This window comes from Capricornis sumatraensis, chromosome 20 (genome assembly GCF_032405125.1).
Source record: "Capricornis sumatraensis isolate serow.1 chromosome 20, serow.2, whole genome shotgun sequence".
In the NCBI taxonomy this organism is placed as follows: Eukaryota; Metazoa; Chordata; class Mammalia; order Artiodactyla; family Bovidae; genus Capricornis; species Capricornis sumatraensis.
The window spans coordinates 31,361,902-31,383,560 of NC_091088.1; the positions used below are offsets into that span (position 1 = coordinate 31,361,902).

A 21,659-nucleotide genomic window follows, 5' to 3' on the forward strand; every position below is an offset into this window, starting at 1 on the left:
GACTTGTCTGAAGCCTTCAGGGGGAAAGGGGTGGTGAGAGGTCAGTGCTGGGGACGCAGGAGCCCAGCGGCTGGTATCCAGGGAGTGTCTTTTTCCCCAGACCACGAGCCCCATGCTTTTGAAACCTGATGCAGGTAAACGTGGGTGGGGCACCTGCCTGGTGCCCCAGGAGGAGCCAATGGGGTTGAGTCTGTCCTCGGCCCTCCAAATAAGGCCTCAGAAAGCCAGCTTGGACCTGGGTGACCCCTGCCCTTCATTCCACCGCTGGAGCTGGCACCAGCCTCTTGCACCCCAAGTCTGGACTTGAATCTCCATTAAACTTGTCCCATTGGCTGAAGGTGCCTCTAGCTTTCCTGCGTCTTGGATTTGTCAGGCTCCCTGCTCCTTCTCTGGCTGGGGGATGGGTGGCAGAGGCAGGCCTAAAGCACCAGGCACACAGCTTCCTTTGTGAGGGCGGCTGAGTCACATGGCCTGTGCCAAGCCCCTGCGCCCTGGGGTGGCTGTGATGGAGTTATCACGGGACTGTGGCTGCCCCCACGCCTGTGGCCAGGAAGCTTTCCCATGGGAATGAACAGGGAGGTGGCTGGGAGCATCGGCCACCAAGTACATAGTCTGAGTCATAGAACCAGGGTTCGAATCCTGTCTCTCATACAGATGCACTGTGAGGCTTTGGAAAAATTCTCTCTCTGAGCCTCAGTCTTCATCTCTGTTAAGTGGGAACAGTCATCACTGTCTGTAGAGGAGACACTGGACATGAAAGAGCTTTGCGAATGGTGGAGTGTGGGCCTGTGGCATTTGTGTTGACTTGGTGATAATCATCACATTGGCCAACATTTGTCGAGCACCTACTGTGTGCCAGGCATGGTATTCAGTTATTTTCAGGGACACTCAGCTTGCAAGGGGGAGAAGCCCGAACTTGAACAGTTCTTGTCCAACAAGGACCCACCCACACACAGGCAGGGGTGACCTTCCTGATGGTGGGCACAGTGCTTCACTGTTTGCAAGGCTGCCCAGGCTGGAGGATTAGAGTTGGGAAAGGGTGAGGCCTCCAAGCAGAAGCCCCACTGTACCCTCCTACTTGCCCAAGGCTCTGCCACTGTGACCACCACAAATGTCCCGTCCTCCCTCCTGTACTGGGGACCACACGTCCTCCCACCGCCCTGACAGCCCCAGATCTGTCTCCTGTGCAGGCTTCTCTGAACAGCAAAGCCCTTGCAAATACATCAGAGTACGCGTTTGTGCCAGGCTGGGCCAGGAGCTTGACGTATGTGGCCTCATTTATTACTACTGGTGTTGCTGTTACTATCTGCACAGATGGTGGATGGCTAGAGAGATGCTGCCTGAGTCCCTAGGCTGCCGGAGCCAGGAGCAGAAGCCCGTTGGCCTGAGCCCAGAGTCTGAGTCCAGCCTCTTGGCAGTAGCATTACCACCTCTCCTCCGTCCCTTCAAATGAAGCCCTTTTCTGCAACTTTCTGTGCTTTCCACCCCATCTCTGGCCACTATCACCAGCCAGTAATGTTCATGACCTTCCCTGGCCCTGGGGGACTCCAGCCCTTTACCCCTGAGCCCTAGCTATGTGTTTCCAGTGACCTTTCGGAAGGTTCCCCACTATATCACAAGGATACCCCCATTCTGCTGTGCCCAAGGGCAGCCTCTTCCCTGTCACCCAGATCTGTAGTCCGTCCCATGACCCCTGCATTTCAGGGCAGTCTAGGATATTGTATCCCCTCTCACATGTGGGGTGGGGGTCCCAGCCTCTGCTTCTCATTACTTGGACCAAAGTCCCTAGCCTCCCACCCACTTCCATCCCTAAAGCCCCAGCGGGGCTCTGGCCTCCCTTCCATATCCCATCCCCTCACTGCTGGTGCAGCTTCTAGAGCAGACCAAGGTTCCTCCTGCTTGAATAAATGCTGGAGCCACCTGGGATCGTGTTTAAATATATATTCTGGTTCGGTAGGTCTGGGGCACACCTGAGATGCTGGATCCCTAATAACTCCTCTGGTCACGCTGTAGGTCTGTGGACCACCTTTTGCATGCTGGTCACAAGAAATTCCTTCCCTGGCTTCTCAGCGCCGTTGATGAAACCCCTTCAGAAGCAAACTCCCTGCTTTCAAGATCTTCCTGAAACTGCCCTCACCCACTAATTAGATCCTACTTCCTTCCAAGGATGCCTCCCATGTCCCGCTTCTCCCCTCTCTGTTGATGCTGTCCCCTCTGCCCAGAAAGTCCTTCCTGCTGGTCTCTGTTCATTGAAACTGATTCTTCGAGACCCAGCTGCTCTCAAGGACCAACAAACCCGTTTCAAACCCTGGCTGTGACCCTCACCCTCTCTGAGCCTTGTCCCTCTTCAGTGGAGCAGGATAACAACTATCCTGAGATGCAGGGGAGATCATGAATGTGATGAACCTAGCAGGAGCCTAGTGCCTGGCAGGTGCTTGGTTAAAGCCCATGGGTCTGGAGACCTAGACACAGACCATCTGAGTCTCTGAAACACCAGCATGACCAGCCCACAGGGTGGAGGATACAACAAGAACTCAGAGCTGAGCATTTTACTCAGAGCCTATGGACACAGCCCTGGTAATTAGTCCCGGTAGCAGTACTAGAAAGAGGTGGCATGCGTGCTAAGTCGCCTTAGTCGTGTCTGACTCTTTGCGACCCTGTGGACTGCAGCCTGCCAGGCTCCTCTGTCCATAGAGATTTTCCAGACTAGAATACTGGAGTGGGCTGCTGTTTCCTCCTCCAGGGGATCTTCCCTAGCCAGGGACTGAACCTGCTTCTCTTATGTCTCCTGCACTGGCAGGCAGGTTCTTTCCTGATGGCACCACCTGGGAAGCCCAGTAACAGGTAGTGTTGTGATTAATAATAATTTATTTGGTTTCTCTTCTCCGACTCCCAGAGCTCCCTAGGGCTCTATGGTGCTGATAACTGACTCCCCAGTGTTGCTACAATGTGAACTAGGCTTGTCCCCCAAGCCCTGGAGCCTGGCACAGTACCCAGCACATAGTAGGTCTCTGAGCAGGCTGATGGTGAGAGAGTGGGCAGAGCCTGGTGAGCAGCTCCTGCATGGCTGGGCCACCTTCTAGGGCCTTTCCTATGTGGCCAGGGTGGCAGTTAGCTCCAGGCCTCTGCATCCCTTGCTTGGACATCCAGCTCAGCAAGTCCCTGCCAACTCAGAGTGGTGCTGCTGACAGTTCATCTGCTCCCTGCTAGCCAGTACCCTCTGTGGCGTGTATGTATGTCTGTGTGTGTGTCTGTGTGTGTGTGCGTGTCTGGTTGCTGTCTGGCTGGCCTGGATCCCAGAGAACAGCTGAGGCTGCTCCAGTGACCATCTGGCCTGGCCCTGAAGGACAGACCTTGGGGGAACTGAACCTTAGCAGTGATGATTTGCCCAAAGACATGAATTTAAGGAATCCTGGATCCTTTTCCTGGGTCCTTTCCTCCCTGTCCTTTCTCTGATGAGGAAGAACATCTTCACCCCTTGTTTCTTGGTCTCCAATGTGGACCGGCCCCTCCTGCCCTGGCCATGAGGCAGTGCTCACTGCAGCCCTGGGAGGGAGCAGCCGGCTGGACACAGACCCAGTGCCCATCTCTCCCAGGCAGGGGCACAGCCTGGTCAGTGGGCTAACTGCTTGGAGAGCACAGAACTGCTTTCCAGAAGCTCAGGCCTGGGGGCTTCCTTGTACCCCACTATGTAGCTTTATTGCCCTTCCTCTTCCCTGCAGCTTGATTTATACGAGCAGGTAAGGGATGGACTTCACCAGCAGCAGCCCCTGGCGTCCTGGGCTGCCTGAAAAGCTTCCATTCATCCTGCAGCAGGTGAATTTTCCAGGCCCTTCTGCAGATCCCCGTGAGAGAGAAGGGACCTTAGGGCCCTGGGCATTCGTAGTTTCCAGGGCCTGCTCCAGAGGCCTGGGAGTCTAAGTTCATGAGTGGTTAAGACAGCTGGCTGTGGAGCCAGACCATCTGGGGTCCTGTCCCACCTCTGCCACTTCCCAGCTGTGTGATCTTGTGCAAGCTAATTCCCTTCTCTGGGCTTTCTGGCTCTCCCTTCTGCTTCAGCACATTCATGGCGAACGTTGACTGAGGGCTCATCAAGTGTCAGGCGCTGGTCTGAGCAACGAGTTTCCCCGAGCTGCCATGGCTGTGGCGCCAGGGAAGTCTGGAATGTAGTAAATGGTCAGTGCGTATAATCCTTATTATTAATTATTATTATTATTACTGTTGTTATTGTTGCTCTCATCACTTGCCCTCATTAGGCTATGAAATCCTTCCAGCATCTGTGACTTGGAAATCATTGGTTCACATTGGAGGGATGAGGGAAGATGAGGGATTCCCCGCCCTCCACAGTGGGGGAGCGTGGGCCATCTGAAATTTCCTGACTCCCAGGGTGGCCGTGAAGGTTAACAGTGAGAGGAAACTGCAGACAGAGGCCAGTGGCCAGAAAGGGAAAGGAGGCATCAGCCCATTTTCAAATTTCTCTCTCTGAGCTTTCGGAGCCCCCGGAAGTGTTCCTCCCCTGGGCCTCAGTTTCCCCCTTTGACTCAGCAGACAAACTGGAAGGCCATTTCAAGAAGCCCCTGGAGTCTCAGAGTGCAGAACTTGAGTCTGCTGAATGTTGTGAGTGCTTGGGGAACACTGAGGTGGGTCCCTCTGCTGGGAGGACGAACTGAGGCTCAGGGAGGAGTCAAGGTCAAGTGGCCAGTTGTGTGTGGCCTGGCTGGCTGCATGCCAGGCGGCTTGACACCCGCCCCTCACGGCTTCCCTGGAGTCCCTTCCGCTCTGCTGGTCAGCACCGGCTCCTGCCTGCTGCCAAGAAGGCCGGCCTTTCTTTCAGGAAGGGGCAGTTGTTGCCGGGCCCTGGGTTGGAAGGGGGGGCATCTGGGCAGACTGTTGCCATAGTAACCCTGGCCTCTCTGCGGGAACCTTGGTGAGAACAGCCTTGGGGAAGTAACAGATGGAGGGCGAGGAGGCAGTTATCTCTGACTAGCATCCCTCCACAAAGCCTGGCACCTGGATGGGGGGTGGGGCGGAGGTGAAGCTGAAGTGCCCCCTTGCCCAGCGCTGAGTCATGGGCATCCCTCAATGTCCCCGCCTCAGTGCTCTCAGCCCTGCCCCCTCCCAGCCTCCCTCTGAGAAATCCGTGTGACTCACGTATGGTCCCGTCATCCCCGGACGAGCCTGGAGGAGGGAGGAGCCCAGCTGGGGCAGGAGAGGGGTGTCCCCCCCCACCCCCCGCAAACACACCCGGGCGCCTCCCCCGGCTCCACACTGGCTGCCTGCCTTGCACAGTCTCAGGAGAGGGAGTCTTCACGCGCACCAGCTCCCTCGGCCGCTGCGGGACCACGGCTGGCAGGTTAAGCCTCAGAGGTGGATCTTGAAAGGTGGTTCCGCCGCCTGGCCCCACACGGGACCTTCTGCTCATCACCAGGTACCGGATCAAGGGCTCGACGGCAGGAGGGGGAGGCGGAACAGGGGTGTGTGCGGCTGGGGGTGAGGTGGCGGTGGAGCGGGGCTCTGAAGTCTCTAGCCCACACGTGAGCAGGGCTGTGCCGGGGCTGGAGAGTTGTGGGCAGATGGACAGCGAGACGCCGCGGAAGGGGGTGGAGCCGGAGAGGGTGGAACCTCTCAGAGCCGTTTGTTAGCCGGGGAAACTGAGGCTGGGAGTGGTAGGGTCCCTGGGTCTGCTCCGTTGCCGGGGAGGTACTGTTGTCTCCTGCCTCTTACCGTTCAGATGAGATGTAAGGTTGGTGAGAGGGCAGGGGGCTCACTCAAGATCACAGAACAAGTGTGGGGAGGGAAAGCCAGCCTCTGGCCTCAGGGAGGAGAGGATAGGGCCAGGCGGCTGGGCACAGGCACTTCGGAGGCAGCCTTGCCTGCCGCTGCCCTGGGGCTGTGTCCGGGGACCCCCAGCCGCCCACTGAGACAGGGGCAACGTGGCTCTTCATGGCCCAGGCCCTGCCTTTGGGAGGAGACGAACCTGGCAGTGGGGTCTGAACACAGGGGACCTGGGATGAGAGAGAGCATCCTGGGAACCAGCGGCAGTCGATGGGGAAGTGCTCCCTGCTTGCTAACCGCCAGGCCCCAGGTCCCCGTCTGCTCAGAGTTGATAGGGCCTCCCCACCTGGGGGACGTCTGGCTCCTCTCCCCACCTCCTTCTCAACTGGCCTCCTTCCTGTGGTGCCGTTTCATGGGAGTTGGGGTCTCCTATGGCCCCCACGGAGGTGGCTGGTGCCTATTTTACTGAGGACGGTTGGGGGGGACATGAGTTGAGGCAGGGGCCCCTCTCACCATGCCGCCACCACTACCATCCTGCTTGGAGCAGCTCTGGCCTGGGCGAGGTGAGGTGGGGAAGAATAGCCTTTGTGGCTGTAGAGGGCCCAAGAAGTTAATTATATAAATAATAATTGAGTGCCTACTGTGTGCCTGGTACTGTTCTAGGGGTGGGGACTCATTTGAATGAGACAAATTGGGTGTGGGCGGTCCAGAGCCAAGCCCCTGCCCTACCCACCCCACCCCACCCACGCTGGGGATATGCTGAGGACAGAGTGTTGATTCCTCTGGATTGAGTCGGGGAGAAGGGTCTGGAATCAGTGAGAACCATCAGGGGCTGAGTTAGTCCCCCAGATCTCAGGCCAGGGTTCCCGTGGGGTCTTCCCTGCCAATGACCAGGGCAGGACTAGCTCTTGGAACCAGACCTGAGCCCCTTTGCTGCAGGAACCCCAGGGGCCTGAGATGCACCCCACCTTGGTCTTAGCATCACTGCAGCCACCTTGCCTTGCCTCTCTCTCTCTGGGTGCAGTTGGCCCTGCTGATAAGTAGAAGTATGTGTTGGGGTTGGGGGTGGTAGCTGCCCCACCTCCCGTCCTGGGCTTGGCTCCGAGAGGGTCAGGTTGTGAAGGACACCACTTCGGGCAGGCATGGCTCTGAGGGAGGCAGAGGCTCTGCTCGACAGCCTGCTCTGTTGTTGCCAACCTCGGTGGTTCCCTGGGCCACTGGGCAGGACCCCCTCAACTTGTCAGGGACACAAACAAACAAGACAATTAGGATCTGAGACCAAGGAAGGAGATAAGCTTGCTGACTGAGGGGGAGAGAATTTCCTGACCTGGGAGGATGGGAGGCTCCACAGAGGGCATAGAGGCTGGCCTGGGAGGCTGGTGGGGAGAGGGGGAGGGCTGATGGGGTGGCAGGGGTGGCATTCCTGGCTGAGAAACTGCAGTGGGACAAGGTCTGAGAATGATGGGGGGGACTGGAGCAGATGATGGTACTGGAGAGCTGGCTTGTGTCATTTTGGTAGCCTGATTGCCAGGCCTGCGGGTTGCAATCTGCTCGCAGGGGAAGGGATGGTGGGAAGTTTCTGGAAGTGTGGGCTGCCACCCAAGCTGGGATGAGAAGGGCAGGATTGTGACTGGGGTGGGAGAGTCTGGCTACCCCAGGCCCAAGGCTCCTGCTTGGAGGGAGGAGTTTCATGGCTGAGGGGACAGAGTGGGGCGGTGGTCGGCCAGTCCAGGAGAAGGACAGGTACAAGAGGCGGCAGAGCTGTGGCCAGGTCCACGTGCAGTGGGGGTGGGCTTCCTAGCAAGGTCCAGCATGACGAGTGCAAGACGGGCAGGGCAGAGTCTGCCACGAAGGAGGCCATGTGGACGGTGCTCTGGTTGAGTCTAGCCCCGGGTCACTTCATCCTCAGCAAGACCTGTGTGTGGATGGTGGGTGGCAGGGTATGGAGTGAAGGGTGGGGGCAGGGCTGGTGGGGGATGAGGGAAATGTGGCCACACAGCCCCGAATCTCACTGCTGCCGCCCCACCTAGAACCAGAGCAGGCTCAGAACCCCCAAGCCTGATCCTGGGGCAGCCCTGTGACTCTGTGTTCTGACTCACAGCAGCTGGGGCATCACGTGAGCAAACCCAGCAGCTGGGGGGACTGGGACCCCAGGGACCAGGCAGATGGCAAGTGGGGGCAGGGCAGGGCTGGCACCGAAGGGCCTCTCAAGTGGGGTGGAGTCCTGGCTGGACCCCAGCCTCCCCAGGCTTGCCGTCTGTCAGTCTGGTCCTCTCACCCATCAGGAGTTCCTTGGGGCCCCCGGGGAGCCTTGCAGATTTGGGAGTCACGTTGGGGCTGCTGGAGGAAGGAGCACAAGATATACATTTTCTGAACCCTGCCCAGTGCCTGCCCTGGCACAGGTGGGCTGAAATATCCCCACCCCCTGCAGGCCCCTCAAGCCCCAAACTCTCTTTGGCTCAGCTGGACTAGAACAGTCCTGGATCCTTGCTGCCCTCGGACTCTGCCAGGCCTAGGCTCAGCATTTTGAACACACCTTTATTCCCACAAGCTACAAGCTCCTGGTGTGCCCATTTTAGAGATGAGAGCACTGAGGCACAGGAGGCACCTCCAGGAGTGACCTCTTATCTTGGGGGCTCCAGAATCTGGGCTCTCATCCACTGTGTTCTTCTGCCCCTCTCCATGGGAGGGGGACTCCTCAGCCAGGCTGGACTCCGGGCTGGGGGCCAGAGGATATGTACCCTTGTCCTGAACCCCATCCATGCCACTGTTAAGCCCATGTGCTTTTAAGGCAACAGGACCCATGGAGAAAGCAAGGCCACTTATCTGGGGAGAGCTTCATTCCTCTCGGTTTGTGTGAACTTGGGTGTCTGCGCCTCATTTTCCTTATCTGGAAAAAGTAGATAAAACATAACAGTATCTACTTCAGGGGCTGTTTTGAGCCTGAAGGACTAATGCAGTGAATTGCTGACACCAGCGCTTGTCCCACATGTTAGCCTTTACTATTGTGATCTACCTCTTGGGCAGATGGGTGCACGGAGGCCCAGAGACACACGTAGTAGCTTGAGGGGGGCCATCTTCCTGCCTCCCAGCCCCCAAGAGACCTAGAGCTACCTGGGCATCAGCAGGAACCCCCTCCCACCCCCCACCACAGCCTGACTTGTATTTTGGCGGGGAGGCCAGGGTGGTGGGAGTTGGGCTCTTGGGCTGGCGCTGGCTCAGGCTCAGGCAGTTTGTGGTGCACTTGGCAGTTCAGGCAGGCTGAGATAAAAGCTGAGCCCTGGAGGAGCTGGCAAGGCTTCCAGGCACCAGTAGACAGGCTTCTGCATTAGAGAGAGATGGCCTGGGGGTGGGGGCCTCTCTGTCCGGGAGCCAGCCCCACTCTGGTCCCCTGAAAGGCTGGCGGTAAGACACCTAATGGCTCCAGCCTGGCTCCCTGGGTTCAGGGCCACTCACACTACCTCCGAGGTGAGCAGCAGTGAGAGATCAGAGCCACTTCTGACTTCCCTCCGGTCCCCGGGTCTCTGCCTCCCTCCTTCCAGAAGCCCTGCCCTTAGCTCTCTGGCCCACGGGTGAGAGCAGAGGACTTTTGGGCTCGTATCCTGCTGCCTAAGGTCACAGCCTCCCCAGACCTCAGTGTTCACACCTGTGCATCGAGGTGACACCCCCTCCCCCGGGTTGTTGCTGGAATTTGGGGGAGATGGCTGCAAAGCATGCACTCAGCACAGTGTATAGTTTTGATGGGTCTTCCCTAAACCTCTGCCGAAAGTTTGGGCTTCAGGTTCGGTCACACAGTAGTTCAGTTAGAACTGAGTTCACATCCTTGAAAAGTGACCTTGAGCAGGTGGCTTAATTTCTCTAAGCCTCATTCCTTAGGCCATCAAACGGGCAGAAGGGTACCTGAATCCCTAAGTGAGACCCTGTGGGAATCATCTGAGTCAGCCCCGGGCTATAGGGGCCCTTGAACAGTAGACCCCCCATTCCCAGCTGTCCTGGACCTTTGCTTTCCCATCGCCCAGCTCAGCTGTCCCCCTGGGGGAGGCAGCACAAGATGGGTGGCTCTGGGGTTGCCCTGTTCTGGCCCACCTGTGTGATCTTGGACAGGTGTATTAGCCTCTCTGTGCCTATTTTTGTCATCTTCAAAATGAGGATAGTAAGGGCACCTTGGAGCTTCTCTGGTGACTCAGTGGTAAAGAACCCACCTGCCAATGCAGGAGATGCAGGTTTGATCCCTGGGTTGGAAAGATCCCCTGGAGAAGGGCGTGGCAGCCCACTGCAGTATTCCTGCCTGGGAAATCCCATGGACAGAGGAGCCTGGTGGGCTATAGTCCAGAGGGTTGAGAGAGTCGGACACCATTTAATGATTCAACAACAATGAATAACAGCAATGGCACCTCAAGAGGGTTAAGTGAGCTGGGTATAGGGCCTGGCACACCATTAGCAGTGTCATCGCCACTCTTCTGGGCCAGCATCAAGCCCTTCTCTGAGGGAGCTGCAGTGAGCTTATTGCAAGCATTAGCCCTATCTTCCCATGACATCACTGGGAAAGGCCCCAGAGAGCCCCTCCCCCGGACACCCTCATCCAGTGGCCTCTTGATCTGTTGGCCTGAGGAGCTGTCACAGAATGAGGGTCACTCCTGCCCCTGGAGACCCAAGGCCTGCCTGGCTTGACCACTGTCCCAGACCTGCAGGGGAGACCTGGGTTTGAGCTGGGCTGGTCTCCTGGGGTAGCTGAGTCCCCTTGGCCCCTGGGCAGTGAGGGTGGGGGTCCCTGGCTGAGTCTGGCCCTTAGTGGGGGGACTCTGTGGCTGGCATCCTGTTTTCTGACCCTAGGGCAGGGGCACAACTACCCAGACCCACCTGCCTTAATGGTGACAAATGTGAGGGGTGACCCCGGGGGGCAGCTGAGTCATGCATGGCCTGGCACCCTCTGCCCACTGCTCCTCTGCTTTGTCACCAGTTGAGTGGGTGTCAACCCCCCCGGGCGCCTCCTAACCAACCCCCCACCCCTGGTGCGTACAGCTCCGCCGCCTACAAAGGCCTTCATTCAGTTGCGGTGCAGTTGCCCTTGGAGTTTTGAATCTGTACATTTCACAGATGAGGAAGCAGGCCAAGGTCTCCTGACTCCGAACCTGGATCTTTGCCTGTGGCCCCACAGATGATGTTCCCAACTGAGGTAGTGAGTTTCCTGCCCCTGCTGGTATTTAAGTCTGACAGGGAAGTTGTAGGGGGACCTCAGATACCATGTGGGGTTCTTCATAGCTCTTTCCAGTCCTGAGATTTTCCGACCCTGCCCATTCTAGCATCAGGCGATGTTTGTGGGCAGGTGGTGCCTCCATATAAAAGCCCTCTCCATAGTCTTGCCAGTACACCCACCATTAGAACCATCCATTACATCTTCAGAGGCTCCTCCGTTCAGTTCAGTTCAGTTGCTCAGTCATGTCCAACTCTTTGAGACCCCATGGACTGCAGTATGCCAGGCTTCCCTCCCTGCCTATCACCAACTCCTGGAGCTTAGTCAAACTCATGTCCATTGAGTCAGTGATGCCATCCAACCATCTCATCCTCTGTCATCCCCTTCTCCTCCCCCCTTCAATCATTCCCAGCATCAGGGTCTTTTCAAATGAGTCAAATCTTCACATCAGGTGGCCAAAGTATTGGAGTTTCAGCATCAGTCCTTTCAATGAACACTCAGGACTGATCTCTTTTAGAATGGACTGGTTGGATCTCCTTGCAATCCAAGGGACTCTCAAGAGTCTTCTCCAACACCACAGTTCAAAAGCATCAATTCTTTAGCGTGTAAACAGCTTGGTGAGCTGGATGGGAGGCACAGAGGGCAAGAGGGCATCAGGGGAATGTGATGGGCGTGAGGAAGGAAAGTCTGATGGAGGAGTTGGGAAGGGTGGACACCCAGCTCCTGAATTATCAGGTGCCCCTTGCTCTCCTTCATCCAGTAGTCCTGTGCCTGGTAGGTGTGTGCCTGGCCTCGTGGCACTTCCCCTCCCTCACACCTGCATGTGCCATCACCTGGCGAGAGCTGCAGGCAGTGGGCAGGGCCGGAAGGAATCCTCGTGCAGTTTCCTCAAAGCTGTACTTATCCTTTGTCCATGACCACATCTGCCACACCCGGCTGGGGCTCTGCCACCTAGGTACACACCCCAGGCCAAATGGGCAGTCTATTATTCGGCTCCTTGGCTAGAAGCTGAGAATATCTGGGTCCCAGTACCCGGGCCGGGTCTGGGGGTAGTGCACATTGCCATTTGCGGCGGAAAGGACAGCCAGTGTCTCCCCACGGAGACCCTGCAGCGGGTGTCAGTGCATCTGGGAGTCTGGCCTCTGCTCCCCTACCTGGGTTTAGGGAACCAGAGTTGGGAGCTGCAGTAACTAATGACCTGGAAGGATGAGAGTGCTTGCAAACCCCATGAGCCTATGGGTGAGGGTCTGGTTTCTGGGCTGGAATGCTTTGTACCCATCGTGCAGCCTCTTTGGCCTCATGTCCACTTCCCTGGAGTGGCTGGCAACTCCTCTCCATGTCCTGGAGGTTCCAGGGCTGGGGATGGGACAATGGGGGCATCACGGGTGAAGGAGTTCATAGAACTATCTGTAGGTTCAGTTTCAGCAGCCATGGGACCCCAGGAAAGAAGCTTCTCCTCTCTGAGCCTCAGTTTTCCAAGTTGTAAAATGAGCTTAATAATACCTACTCTTCTCAGGGCAGCTGCATGCATTGCAGAAGGTCAGGGGCACATCGTGTGGCTCATGCTCCCTCCTGCTTCCTATCTCCGCCCCAGCTCCATCACGAGTCTCTATAGGCTGGTCCTAGGGACACACCTGCCTCCAGGTGCCTAGACCCCAGGATCCTCCCCAGCCACAGGCACATGCCATTTCCCCTCCTTGCTCCACTCTGGGGAGCCCACAGGGAGTCCAGATGGGAGATCTGGCATTTGTGGCAGTGGGTGCACAACCCGCCATCGCTGGTAAATCGCATGCCTGGGCCCCTCTCTCCTGGGTCCATGGGAGCAGGTGGTGGAAGGTGTAGCAGTGTGTACTCTGCCTCCACATAGAGAGAAAACTCTAATTTGGATCACAGTTCAGACAGGATCTCAAACATCAAATAATCCAGCACCTGTGAAAATATGTCTGTGGTCCCACTGGTCTAGGAAAGCCTTGGGCTTCCAGGCTTGTGCACAACAGTTCAGTTCAGTTCAGTCTCTCAGTCGTGTCCAACTCTTTGCGACCCCATGGACTGCAGCACGTCAGGCCTCCCTGTCCATCACCAACTCCCGGAGCATACTCAAACTCATGTCCATTGAGTCGGTGGTGCCATCCAACCATCTCATCCTCTGTCGTTCCCTTCTTCTCCCACCTTCGGTCTTTCCCAGCATCAGGATCTTTTCAAATGAGTCAGTTCTTCGCATCAGGTGGCCAAAGTATTGGAGTTTCAGCTTCAACATCAGTTCTTCCAATGAACACTCAGGACTGATCTCCTTTAGGATGGACTGGTTGGATCTCCTTGCAGTCCAAGGGACTCTCAAGAGTCTTGTCCAACACCACAGTTCAAAAGCATCAATTATTTGGCGCTCAGCTTGCTTTTAGTCCAACTCTCACATCCATACATGGCTAATGGAAAAACCATAGCCTTGAGTAGACGGACTTTGTTGGCAAAGTAATGTCTCTGCTTTTCAATATGCTGTCTAGGATGGTCATAACTTTCCTTCCAAGGAATAAGCTTCTTTTAATTTCATGGCTGCAGTCACCATCTACAGTGATTTTGGAGCCCCCCAAAATAAAGTCTGCCACTGCCATTGTGCACTACAGGACTTCATAAAAGCCTTTATCAGGTGGCTCTGGATGGGAGCTGAAGTTTCAGGTCCTGTCCTGGCTCTCAGTCTGTGCACAGTCTTGGAAGCCCCTCTCTGGCCAAGCACCTGGCAGCGATGTGTGTGCCTCTAACTCAGATAGAAGCTGGGAAGCGGGAACGGCTCAGAGCTGGAATCCCCCTGCCCTAAGCATCAGGAACTGGCTCTTTTGGAAAAAGGCTTGGAGCCAACCTGGCCTGGTCAGACTCCCAGCTCTGTCTCATTCACTCACCCATTTATTAACTAGCTGTCATTGAGCATCTACTGTGGACCAGGCTCTGTGGCACTAGGTACTGGAGATACAAGTGATGAGCAAGATAGACAAGAAAGGGCAAACACAGAGAAATGGATGACAAGCAAATCACAGGGTCATTTCAGACAATGTTAAGTGCTTTAAAGTTTATTACATAAGGTGACATAGAAGAGGAGATGAATGGCGAGGATATTTTGGTTGGCTGGACGTGGAAGGCTTTTTAGGAGAGGGGAGACTTGGATTAAGACTGGAGAAGGGGGACTTCCTGATAGTCCAGTGGCTAAGACTCCATGCTTCCAATGCAGGGGGCCTGGGCTCAATCCCTGGCTGGGGAACTAGATCTCACGTGCTACAACTAAGAGTGTGCATGCCACAGCTAAAGGTCCCACAAGCCGCAGCTAAGACTGGGCACAAAGAAATAAATATTAAAAAAAGAAAGAAAAGTCTTGAGATGGAACCAATCAGGGAAAGAACCCAGAAAGAATGTTCTATGCTGCGGGGAAAGCATGTGCAAAGGCCCTGATGTGTGTCTGGGGATAGAAAGAAGGCTAGTGCGCTGGAGTTGGTGTAAGCGAGGAAGGGTGGGGTGGCACAAGGTGGAGGAAATGAAGCGGGGTCACTAGCTTGTTATTTTGGTGGTGATGCTGCTCTCACAGCATCAATTATCTGATTTATGAGGCTTATCACTTTGTCCCCAACCTCCGCCCTGGTCAGGAGTGTTGTGGGTGTTAAGTGAGAATCTTTCCGGCAGAGACTTGGTTATGGGCAGCTATGTGCTACTGTAGGTTTTTTTTTTAAATTGTTGTTATAAGTGCTTAGTGACTCTGGGTAGAACCAGGTATCCTGGGCCTCTCTTTCTCTGCATGTGGCTGCAGTTTAGTGAGTACCAAGCGTGTGAACAAGGCCAGGGGTGCCCCATCTGTGGCCCCCACTCTGGCTCCCCTGAACCACAGCCCCCCCGCCAGCTCCTTTCAAGCCTAGGGTCTTTTGATCCACAGTGACAGCCTTCTCTGGCCCAGCAGGCCCTGGAATCCTTTCCGGGCGAAGGTTCCACCGAGAACAGCAACTCCTTTCTTTGCTTTCTTTTCCTCTTCCTCTGGGCGCCAAAAATAGTGCCTGAATAGGACACAGCTCTGCGCCGCCAGTGAGACAATAGCCCTGGCTCTGGTCCATTAGTGCAGGGAGGGGGCAGCGATGGGAATGCAGGGGCGCACCATCCCATGGACCCCAGCCCCTGCTCCCTTTCCCACGGCCTCGGCCAGAAGCCAGCCCAGAGCCCCCTGGAGTGTGAGTGCCGAGGGGTTCCTTGCTTATTCTGGGGAAGGGCTCTGAAACCCTGGGCTCCTTGGCGCTCTGAGCAGCCCCATCCTGTCTCTTAATCAGCTGCTGGTCTGGAGCTGAAGGCCCTGGTGGGGGCGCCCATGGCCCTGGTCCTCTTCTGGGCTCTGTATGGCACACAGAGGCCATCCCATGGCTTTGATGTCCTTTTGCCTTTAACTCAATGGCTATGAAAGACTTTTCAGAGGTCAAAGAGATGTGTCCTCTTGAAATGAAGTGAGCCCCCGTCAATGGAGGCAATCAAATGAAGTCTGGATATACATTGGATGGGGGTGGGATTAGTCAAGCATCAGATGGACATTAGGTCTTAATGTCTTCATGCCTCAGAGGAGATCATGGCTTGAATTCCATACAGCTCTCTTACCAGTTAGGTGGCCTTGAACAGGTCATATCATGTGCCTGAGCCTCTGTCATTGCATCTGTAAGATGGGTTCAATAGGGCTAAACTTTAGAGTGGTGGAAATGAATTTCCAAAATGCCCAGTGGAGTGCCTGGCACATATGCAGGCTTTCAGAAGCTTTGCCTCGGTTCTCGTCCCTCCCCAAACAGGTACTTACTCTAAGGCACAAAAAAGACCCACTCTTGGCCCCTAGGGTGCACTGGAGGAAAGCCAGGGGGAACCTCTGACTCCAGGGCTAATTCAGGAGAAAGATTCCTGGTGTGCTGTGGCTATCTGGGAAGGCTTCCTGGAGGAGGCACTCCTCTAAGACATTTCCAGAGAAGTATTGTACACATTCTGTTCTCTTGGAACCCAGTGGTGGGAATTGGATGGGTATCCAGGGAGATTAAGCCAAGGCCACAAGCTGGCAGCCTCATGGGCAAATATAGCTGATAGCAGACATTTTTTGATCACAAGGGTAGACCTCACTAGTGTTCTAAAAAGATTTAAAGTAAATGTTGATGAACTTAGGCAGGTGTTCCCCAGTGTTCCCCATAACTTAGTGTACTAAACTCTGCCCTTCTTCCTGCCTGTTCCATGCCTGGCCAGCATCTGAGTAAGGGGATATGGGCACAGGACAAGTTAGGGGAACTGCACTGTGCTGGGTTGGAGTTGGGTGGTGACGTAGTAGTCACTGCAGCTGCCAACGGTTGCCAGGGCAACGGTTGCCAGGGGTTGCTGTCACCTGCGCCCCTTTCCCTGGGCTGTCGGCTGGGGCTTGCAGCCCATCTTCCCGCTGCTTTGTTTGAGGCTCTGGTGAAGGGGCGGGAGCTGGAGCTGGGGTAGTTCAGCTTCAAAGTGCCCCTCTGGCCTCTTGGACTGGGAAGACGCTGACCCACTGCCTCAGCAGGCTGCAGCCTGCAAACAAGGCAAGCCCTTAGCCCACTCATTCACGCGCTTTATGTGTCGATAATCCGCTTGACGGCGCGAAGGAGGAATCCAGGTATGATTCTTGCCCTCTCTCTCCATCCCGCTGACTCTCGCTCCCCAAACCCCACCCCCGCTTCTCATCTCTCCCCTTTTCCTTGTCCACCTTCCCCACCATCCCTCTCCCCCTGTATCTCTTCTACTCCCTCTGCCTCTCCCTCCCATCCCCCCAAACACCCTTCCTCCCTAAACTGCAAGCTTAGCTGATGGGGAGGGTGGGGTTGGGGCTGGGTGTCAGTGACACCAGGGGCTCAGATACGACTCCGAGGGGAATTGGTCAGTGAAACAGACAGCAGCCCAGAGTGACGAGGAAGTGGCTGCGGGTAAGGGCCTCATACCCCACACTCCAGCAAAAATTCAATTTCAGTTTACAGACTGTACCCCTGTCATCGAAGACAAGCCTCTGCCAGAGCTGGGAGTGGGTGTCCAGAGCCTGTGGAGGACAGAGAGCAAGTGTGTTGCTGGGAGGGGATCCTGACAGCCTCCAGGACCAGGGTTTCTTCAGAGGAAGGGTTTCAGCTAATCCCAAGGAAACACATTTCTGGAAGCATCTTTTACTGGGAATTTTAAAGAGAAGCCCTTTCTAACAGGTAATGTCAAGCAGAAACGGACTGCAAAATCGAGAGCCTGCGTTCTGGAGCCAGGTCCCGATGCTGGACCTCAAGCCGCGTGATCTCCAGCAGCCAACCTGATCTTCAGGGCCTCTGTTTCCTTATTTGTTAAATGGGCAGAATGGTATTTGTCTCAGATTTGGGGGAGGATTAAATGTGCTCCTTTGGGTGGAGAGCTTAGAATCAAGTCTTGCATCTTCAGAGAGCTTCATTTAATGCTAGCTCTGTGGCTGGAGGTGGTGAGCACCCTGCCCGTGGGGGTATGCAAACAGTAGTGGAGGACCAGGTGAGGCGGCGCTGTGTGCTCAGTGAGCTGGGATGGGATCCTAGTCTGTGCCTCCACCGACCTTCCCTGGAGGGAGCTGAAACCTCAGGCTCACCCTGGCCCCCAGCTCCTGTTGGGGAGGATGCCTGGCTATGTGTCTGGTTTGCCCCTCAGCCAGGGATCTGGGACCCGGAGGAGGAGAAAAGAAAATGAGGGCTGGCAGCTGACCTTGGGAATGCTAAGGGGTCCTATGCTTCAAAGGTGGGCATTCTGCCAAGTCCCCAAAGAACTGAAACACAGCCCCCAAAAAATGAACAGGGAGGTAACTGGGCTGACCTTGTATGCCTGGCCTTGGCCAGTTTGGGAACACAGATGCAGAAGGGAAACTGCAGCCAGACGGCTGAGGTCCGTCTGTGGTTTGAGAGGGAAGACAGGCTGGGCAGGAGGATGAGATGGCCAGCGCTGTTTTCCTCTCTGCTCGCTGTCAGCCGGGAGGTAAGCCCTTCCCTTCCCTAGAAGCAACCTGGGGCTCTGGTTTATGAAAAAGACAGATGGGGGGACAGGGATCTTGTCACCTCCTCAGTAGAGGAGGAAGCTGAGGCCCAAAGAGGGGACTGGGTGCTACAAAGGTCCTAGGACCAGTTAGGTGTGGCGCTAGTTCAGGACCCTATGGGCTTCTCTGATGTCTCAGGTGGTAAAGAATCTGCCTGCAATGCAGGAGACCCAGGTTCAATCCCTGGGTTAGGAAGATCCCCTGGAGATGGGAATGGCAACCCACTCTAGTATTCTTGCCTAGGAAATCCCATGGACAGAGGAGCCTGGCAGGCTACAGTCCATGGTGTCCCAAAGAGTGGGATGTAACTGAGCGATTAACACACACGTGTGTCTAACTCCTGCCACCCCCACTCTGGGAGTGTGCATTCCCTGGGCAGGTGCTGACTGGCGAGGGCCCTGAGGCCCAGCTTCAGCTGCTCCTTGTGGGGAGGGCTGTGGGGAGCCCTGCATGTGGATTGCAGGCTGCCCCAGGGGCATGGAGCTGTGCAGGGCTGGCGCCACTGTCCCAGGACTGCTCATGACAGGTCCTGCTGTCTGAACAGCACCCCTAAACTGGGCCAGACCCAGACCTTTCTAATCCCTCCCCTTCTCTGAGGTTCTAGGTTTTTTCCATCCTCACTCAGATTCCAAAAAGGTTGTGATTCTCAGCTTCTGAAAGCTCTTGCCTCCCCATCACTTTTCTCTCTTTCTTTTTCTCTCTCTGCTTCTCCCTCATTCCCTTTCAGTCTCAGCATTCCAAGTGTCTGCTGCTTGAGGTGACTGCGGTTGGCTTTAATGGCAATCCAGAAACACGGCTGGCACTGCCCCTTTCTCCAAGAGCTGGTGCTGCCAGCCAAAGGGAGGTGCGATGGGGCTGCCATTACCCCAGGTTCCCCCAGGACCTCTGGCCTGGAAGTGTCAAAGATGGTGATGAGTCGCCCTGGGGAACATCACAGCCTAAATGGCTCCTGTAGCCCATCTCCTGCTAGTTAATGGCCTTTGGGACAGCTCAGAGGGGAGGGGAGGGGAGGCAGCTGGAGGCTGGGAGGGGGAATGCTGACAGTTTTCTTATCTGTGTGGTGTCAAGATTTCCGAGCGCTCCACTTTTCACATTGGTAACAGGTGTTCTGCAAAAAAAAAAAAAAGCTCGCACCATCACACTGGGCTGGGAAACTAAGCCCAACCAAGCTCTGTGGATTTTCTTTCTGCAGGACTTATCAGAGCCTTTGATATGTTAATTCATATGACCAAGTAGGACCTGCAGTATTTCTCTACCTTGGGAGCTAGTGCTTCTTAGGGAGGAACTTCCCTGTTGCTCATATAGTAAAAAATCTGCTTGCAGTACAGGAGACCTGGGTTCGATCCCTGGGTCAGGAAGATCCTCTGGAGAAAGGAATGGCAACCCACTCCAGTGTTCTTGCCTGGAGAATCCCATGGACAGAGGAGCCTGATGGGCTATAGTCCATGGACTTGCAAAGAGTCAGACATGACTAAGTGACTAAACACACACAGCTTCTTAGGAAGTGCTTGGCAAAGTTACCTCATGGTAAAGTCAGGGAGATAGTTCCAGAGAAGGGAAGGAAGGGGCTCTGGTGACCGTAATGGCTGAAATCACGGGCTTTGAGGTTTGGTGGACTTAAGTCTGAATCCTGGCTTGGCTACTTACTTGCCTGGGCATCACTTAGCCTTTTGGGATTTCTATTTCCTTTTTACGTTGGGGCAATAATAGTATTTGCTTTATAGAGTTAAGTTGGGACTGAACAATCATTTGTGAAAAGTGCCTTGCGCAGTTTTGGGCACCAAGTGAGTGATCGCTAAATGGGAACTGTCATCTCCTGCTCCCCTTCTTGGATTCCAGCTCCTTTTTGCTGTGCCAGCTAGACCTCTGTTTATTCCCACTCGCCGTCTGCTGTTCTGCCAGGCACTGCGAGGCTGGAGTGCAGGGCAGTCAGGGGAGGATGTGGAGGCTGAAGGCCAGTGTATGGTCCGGGATCCCACTGGGGTCTGGTGGGGGCACCTCCTTTGTTTGTCGAGTACATGGCGTTTCTAAGTTAGACCTTTACAGATATGGCACAAGGTTGGCATCCAGGGGGGAGGACCGGTGTGTGCAGAGGTTTGGAGGAGGGAACACTCAAGCCCAGGCTCATCTCTCGTGATGGTGTGTTGGCCTCTGAGGCCTCTTGAGCAAACACTCTGATTGCAGATAAAGCAGGTGGCAGGGTGGGTGGCTCTGGATAACTGGCTCTCGGGGGAACCCGGCGTCCTCTCATCTGGGCAGGTGCCCCTCTCCTGCCTTTCCTCGGTCTCCCCCCAGGGCCGGGGCTCGTCTGGGCATGCGGAGGGAGCCGTGGCCCGGGCACCTGCTGGACAGAAGCCATGGGGTGGCGGGGCCCACGCTGGTGGGGCAGCACTCCAGAATGTGGGACTCATCCTGGGCAGTGAGCCGGCAAGGCCTTGGCACACGCCGGCCTCCGGGAGGCAGGCAGCTAGCTTAATTTTTATTCTTTTTAATTGTAGAAAAATTCCTGGAACCTGAAGTCACTCTGTTTTCCCCGGCCAGGCCAGAACACCCTTCCTGGGGGGAGTTCTGTGTGGCCACCTAGCTTGGGCTTCAGTCCCCCAGCCTGTGACTGAGGGCAGGGAGAGACGGGCTCCATGTTTGCAAGCAGTGCCCCCTGGAGCCCCGGGCTCTGCTGAGGGGCTGGGGGCCCGGCTGAGAGTGAGGTGTGGTCGGGGGTCCCACCGGGGTCTGGTGGGGGCGCTGCCTTTGTTTGTCGGGTACATGGTGTGTCTTAAGTTAGACTGCGTTTATGAGAGTTTGGAAAGGGCTGGTGGAGGGTCCTCTCAGCCCCCCACCCCACCCCCTCTGCTCTGCTCTAACGTCCCTTCTCACTCCCCTACACGCCCGCACACAAGAGCACGCACACCTCATGTGTCCTTCCCTCAAGGACTTCATGCTCACCCACCCCTCTCTTGGCCAAACCCTTCTCTCCTAAGGCCCTCTGTCCAGGGCTGGGGGAGGGGGAGCCAGCATCTCCATGCTGTCCCCCGTCTGTTGTCCCCACCGCCCCCGACCCTGACCAGCAGCTGAAGATGAGGGCTGGAGCTGGGAAGCTGGGCTGGGTCTTCCCACTGCTGGCTCTCCCTGCAGGAGGGCAGGACCAGGCTCACACCTGGAGACCCGCTGGGGCAGGGGCTCCCCTCCCCACACACCCCCCTGCTCCCAGCTGTGCTTAAAGGTCCCAGGCACCCTGATAAATGCTAGGTGAGCCACCCAGGACTGTGATTCATCCTCACCACCACTGAGGTGGAGACGAGACGCCACGGGGGAGGCAAGCTGCCCTGGCTCCCGTCCAGAGCGAACCATTTACCACCCAAGTGATCTGGGACTGGGCCCCACCCACCTCTGACTCTGTAAGACAGGGCTTCTGGTGGTATCCCAGCCTTGTAAGCCAGTGGTTCTATGCCCGCAGAGTGTTGGTCAACGGGTTGCCTGGTCAAGCTGGACTCCCAAGCCCCACACCAGACCTGGAGCATCTGCCCCTCACATGCTGTTATTGTTTAGTCACTCAGTGCAGCTCTTTCGTGACCCCACGGACTGTAGCCCACCAAGCTCCTCTGTCCCTGGGATTTCCCAGGGAAGAATACTAGAGTGGGCTGC

General features: G+C 55.9%; 1 protein-coding gene across 2 annotated transcripts in view; it reads left to right on the forward strand.

The window, feature by feature from the left end:
- Positions 1–5,314: 5,314 nt before the first annotated feature.
- ADGRG1 (adhesion G protein-coupled receptor G1) overlaps positions 5,315–21,659 on the forward strand; it is a 35,765-nt gene continuing 19,420 nt past the window's right edge. For both annotated transcript variants that reach the window (XM_068993303.1, XM_068993304.1), the window contains exon 1: positions 5,315–5,428. The gene's annotated coding sequence lies outside the window, so the exon portion shown is untranslated. The remainder of the gene's footprint in view (positions 5,429–21,659) is intronic.